This window comes from Carcharodon carcharias, chromosome 11 (assembly GCF_017639515.1).
Source record: "Carcharodon carcharias isolate sCarCar2 chromosome 11, sCarCar2.pri, whole genome shotgun sequence".
Classification (NCBI taxonomy): Eukaryota; Metazoa; Chordata; class Chondrichthyes; order Lamniformes; family Lamnidae; genus Carcharodon; species Carcharodon carcharias.
Genome location: NC_054477.1, coordinates 6277613 through 6283612, shown reverse-complemented (window position 1 = coordinate 6283612; position 6000 = coordinate 6277613).

The window sequence follows — 6000 nt, the reverse complement described above, 5'->3', positions numbered from 1 at the left end:
GCTGACATGACTGACCTCCAACAACCACAACCATCCTCCTTTGTGCTGGGTATGGACTCCAACCTGTGGAGAGTTTGATTCTCATTGACTCCAGGTTTGCTAGGGCTCCTTGATGTCACACTCGGTCAAATGTTGCCTTGATGTCAAGGGCAGTCACTCTCACCTCACCTCAGGAGTTCAGCTCTTTTGTCCATGTTTGAACCAAGGCTGTAATGAGGTCAGGAACTGAGTGTCCCTGGCACAACCCAAACTGGGCATCAGTGAGCAGGTTACTGCTGAGCAAGTGCCGCTTGATAACACTGTTGATCACCCCTTCCATCACTTTACTGATGATTGAGAGTAGACTGATGAGGCGGTAATTGGCCGGGTTGGATTTGTCCTGCTTTTTGTGTACAGGACATACCTGGGCAATTTTCCACATAGCCGGGTAGATGCCAGTGTTGTAGCTGTACTGGAACAGCTTGGGTAGGGGTGTGGCAAGTTCTGGCGCACAAGTCTTCAGTACTATTGACGGAATATTATCAGGGCCCATAGTCTTTGCAGAATCCAGTGCCTTCAGCTGTTTCTTGATATCACGTGGAGTGAATCGAATTGGCTGAAGACTGGCATCTGTGATGCTGGGGACCTCCAAAGCCTTCTCCTCCAGTGAGTTGTTTAATTGTCCACCACCATTCACGACTGGATGTGACAGGACTGCAGAGCTTAGATCTGATACGTTGGTTGTGGGATCACTTAGCTCTGTCTATCACTTGCTGCTTATGCTGTTAGACATGCAAGTAGTCCTGTGTTATAGCTTCACCAGGTTGACACCTAATTTTTCGGTGTGCCTGGTGCTGCTCCTGACATGCCCTCCTGCACTCTTCATTGAACCAGGGTTGATCCCCTGGCTTGATGGTAATGGTAGAGTGGGGGATATGCCGGGCCATGAGGTTACGGATTGTGTTCGAGTACAATTCTGCTGCTGCTGATGGCCCACAGCACCTCATGGATGTCCAGTCTTGAGTTGCTAGATCTTTCAAAATCTATCCCATTTAGCACAGTGGTAGCACCACACAACACGATGGAGGGTATCCTCAATGTGAAAGCAGGACTTCATCTCCACAACGACTATGCGGTGGTCACTCCTGCCGATACTGTCAAGGACAGATGCAACTACAACAGCTATATTGGTGAGGATGAGGTCAAGTATGTATTTCCCTCTTGTTGGTTCCCTCACCACTTGCTGCAGACCCAGTCTAGCAGCTATGTCATTTAGGACTCAGCCAGGACAGACAGTAGTGGTGCTACCGAGCCACTCTTGGTGATGGACACTGATGTCCCCCACCCAGATCATATCCTGTGTCCTTGCCACCCTCAGGGGTTAATGTTGAGGACTCTCAGGACAACTCCCTCCTGACTGTATACCACTGTGACACCACCTCTGCTGGGTCTGACCAGTCGGTGGGGCAGGACATACCCAGGGATGGTGATGGTGGTGTCTGGGACATTATCTGTAAGGTATGATTCCGTGAGGATGACTATGTCAGGCTGTTGCTTGACTAGTCTGTGTGACAGCTCTCCCAATTTTGGCACTAGCCCCCAGATGTTAGTAAGGGGCATTTTGCAGGAACAACAGGGTAGATTTTGCCATTGCCATTTCTAGTGCCTAGGTCGTTGCTACGTGATCTGTCTATTTTCATTCCTTTTTTCAGGATTTGTAGCGGTTTGATGCAACTGAGTGGTTTGTTTGGCCATTTCAGAGGGCATTTAAGAGTCAACCACATTGCTGCGGGTCTGGAGTCACATGTAGGCCAGACCAGGTAAGGACAACAGATTTCCTTCCCTAAAGGGCATTAGTGAACCCGATGGGTCACAAAATCCTTTTGTAATGAAAGCTAACATACCTTTGCCTTCCTAATAGTTTGCTGGACCTACATGTTAACATTGTAATTCTTGTACAAGTACACCCAGGTCCCTCTGAATACAAACATTCAATCTCTCACCATTCAAAATATACTCTGCTTTGTTATTTTTCCAACAAACTGGATAATTTCACACTTTGCTACATTGTGCTGTCCACCTGCCATGTTCTTGCACACTCACCTAAACTCCATGTCCTTGCCCACTCACCCAAACTCCATGTCCTTGCCCACTCACCCAAACTCCATGTCCTTGCCCACTCACCCAAACTCCATGTCCTTGCCCACTCACCCAAACTCCATGTTCTTGCCCACTCACCCAAACTCCATGTCCTTGCCCACTCACCCAAACTCCATGTTCTTGCCCACTCACCCAAACTCCATGTCCTTGCCCACTCACCCAAACTCCATGTCCTTGCCCACTCACCCAAACTCCATGTTCTTGCCCACTCACCCAAACTCCATGTTCTTGCCCACTCACCCAAACTCCATGTCCTTGCCCACTCACCCAAACTCCATGTCCTTGCCCACTCACCCAAACTCCATGTCCTTGCCCACTCACCCAAACTCCATGTCCTTGCCCACTCACCCAAACTCCATGTCCTTGCCCACGCACCCAAACTCCATGTCCTTGCCCACTCACCCAAACTCCATGTTCTTGCCCACTCACCCAAACTCCATGTTCTTGCCCACTCACCCAAACTCCATGTCCTTGCCCACGCACCCAAACTCCATGTTCTTGCTCACTCACCCAAACTCCATGTTCTTGCCCACTCACCCAAACCCCATGTTCTTGCCCACTCACCCAAACTCCACGTTCTTGCTCACTCACCCAAACTCCATGTTCTTGCCCACTCACCCAAACTCCATGTTCTTGCCCACTCACCCAAACTCCATGTTCTTGCCCAGTCACCCAAACTCCATGTCCTTGCCCACTCACCCAAACTCCATGTTCTTGCCCACTCACCCAAACTCTATGTCCTTGCCCACTCACCCAAACTGCCTGCATCCCCCTGCAGCCTCTTTGTACCCTCCTCCCAGCCTTGTTATGGCACAACAAGTGGTAAATACCGAGCTGCTCAAATCCCAGGGGAAACTTGAAACAGCTGCCAAAATGGTTTTTGCAATTTGTATAGTATGAGGCGCGGTCCTGAAATCAGGAAATAATGTCCCTGACTACTTGTGATGATCTTATAGTAAAGTAAACATTTATTTAAAAAAAGCAAAACAAATAAACACAATTACACTTGAACACGCGAATAGCTTCACACAGTAAACAGCACTTTAAAACAGTTCCACAAATCTTAACTTAACTATCCTCAGAGCTGACCTTCCCCTTTTCTGTTCAGCAACTATTCTTATAGATTTTAGAATGTACAGAATTCCAGTAATTTTTAACCACGTAGCACTTTTTCCTTGGGGTGTCCTCTGAGGCTGACAGCAACTGTTTCTTTCAGTCTGGCCTTGTTCATGCTGTCGCCTGGGAGTTCTGACCAGCTACCCTTACTGTCTTCTAGAAGATCTAAGCCACTACTCCCTCACATAGGCTTCAGTATTTCCTTAAATGTGTACCTTCCCTTTGATCTCTCTATTGTCTCAACCAGTCTCTTCAGAAATGCTTTTTCCCCAGAATTGATTAAATCGTTCTTTACTTTAGCTCTTAGACTTGTAAAAACAAACTTACCCTATCTTTATCTCATTTCCTTACACCTTTTTACATATAACCCCCTTTGAACTAAAACAACTCAATTCAAAATTTATGATTTAGGATTTACGAAAGGGGAAATCATGCTTGACAAATCTACTGGAATTTTTTGAGGATGTGACTAGTAGAGTTGATGAGGGGGAACCAGTGGATGTGTTTATTTGGACTTTCAGAAGGCTTTCAGCAAAGTCCCACATAAGAGATTAGCGTGTAAAATTAAAGTGCATGGTATTCAGGGTAGTGTGTTGAGATGGATAGAAAACTGGTTGGCAGACAGGGAACAAAGAGGAGGAATAAACGGGTCTTTTTCCGAATGGCAGGCAGTGACTAGTGGGGTACCGCAGGGATCGGTGCTGGGACCCCAGCTATTCACAATATATATTAATGATTTAGATGAGGGAGCTAAATGTAATATCTCCAAATTTGCGGATGACACAAAGCTGGGTGGGAGGGTGAGCTGTGAGGAGGATGCAGAGATGCTTCAGTGTGATTTGGACAAGCTGAGTGAGTGGGCAAATGCATGGCAGATGCAGTATAATGTGGATAAATGTGAGGTTCTCCATTTTGGTAGTAAAAACAGGAAGGCAGATTATTATCTGAATGGCTATAAATTGAGAGAGGGGAATGTGCAATGAGACCTGGGTGTCCTTGTATACCAGTCACTGAAGTTCTGGAAGGTAAAACAATTTACAATATCGATCTTATACTCTCAGATTCAGGGTAAGTATGAGGTACATGTGGGTTAACAGGCTAACTGTGCTCAGACACACCACACTCCAAAGTAAATGACAGATGCGACCAAAGCAGATTCCATAGATCCCTCGACAAATCACCCAGACAGTAGTCCCACTTTGGGTCAACCAATCTTATGGAAACTTTGTCTTTCTCACAAGAGTTTCCAATCTCCACCTTTGAAGATCGCTCCTTGGAATTCTCTCCAGAAGTCGCTCCCACTTGGACAGCTTTAGCAATGGCCCACCTTGCAGGGTTTTAATCTCACCTTCTGAGATTCCTTCTCCCTGGATTCCTGGGTACACTCAGCACTAGCTCACAAGCTCGCTTTCAGATTGATAGCTTTGACTTTTTTTCTAATAATCCCTGAAGTCACCTTAGTCATTACTGCCCTAATGACTTTATCACTCTCACTCTCTCTCTCGGACCCACTCTGCTGATTTTTACTCCAATCACTACTCTACTCTAGAACATTAACATTACTCTTGCTGCTTTTGAATTAACCCTTTCCTCAATTAACCCAACCTCCCACAACTCCTGTTTTATTCATTTAAAGTCCTGTCTGTGCCCTACATATTCAACTTGCCAGGATACTGGTCCCAACCAAGTTTAAGTGGAGTCTGCCCCAATGGAACATCTCCCTCTTTCCCCAGAACAGGTGCCAATGGCCCTTGAAGCAATACCCCCACCATCACTCTCCATTTGACCTGCTAATCTCTTTATTCTCATGCCAATTGGTGCGTGACTCAGATACCAATCTAGAGATCATTACTTTTGAGGTTCTGCCTTTTAATTTGAGCCGTAACTCCTCAAACTCTTTCAGCAGAACATCTTTCCTGCTTCCACCTATGCCATTGGCTCCCATGTGAACAATGTGGTGCCAATCAAGCGGGGCTGCTTTGTCCTGGATGATGTCGAGCTTCTTGAGTGTTGTGGGAGCTGCGCTCATCCAGGCAAGTGGGGAGTATTCCATCACACTCCTGACTTGTGCCTTGTAGATGGTGGACAGGCTTTGGGGAGTCAGGAGGTGAGTTACTCGTCGCAGGATTCCTAACCTCTGACCTGCTCTTGTAGCCACAGTATTTATATGACTAGTCCAGTTCAGTTTCTGGTCAATGCTAGCCCCTAGGATAGTGACAGTGGGGGATTCATTGATGGTAATGCCATTAAACATGAAGAGCCGATGGTTGGATTCTGTCTTGTTGGAGATGGTCATTGCCTGACACGTATATGGTGTGAATGTTACTTGCCACTTGTCAGCCCAAGCCTGGATATTGTCCAGGTCTTGCTGCAATTGGACATGGACTGCTTCAGTATCTGAGGAGTTGTGAATGGTGCTGAACATTGTGCAATCATCGGTGAACATCCCCACTTCTGACCTTATGATGGAAGGAAGGTCATTGATGAAGCAGCTGAAGATGGTTGGGCCAAGGACACTACCCTGAGTAACAAGAGTGACATCACAAGACAGGGCGAGAGAGTGGCGGAGAGATCAGAATCAGCCCGAGTGTGGGGAAGCTTCAAAAAGTAACATCAGCACAAAGGTGAGAGCTGATTGGTGAGTTGTGGTTCAGTGTTTTTCTCCAGTTTAAAGTAGATTAAGCTAAGGAAAGGTAAGAGTCCTAATTTTTATTTAAGTACATAAAGAATTTAATGTTTTTTTAA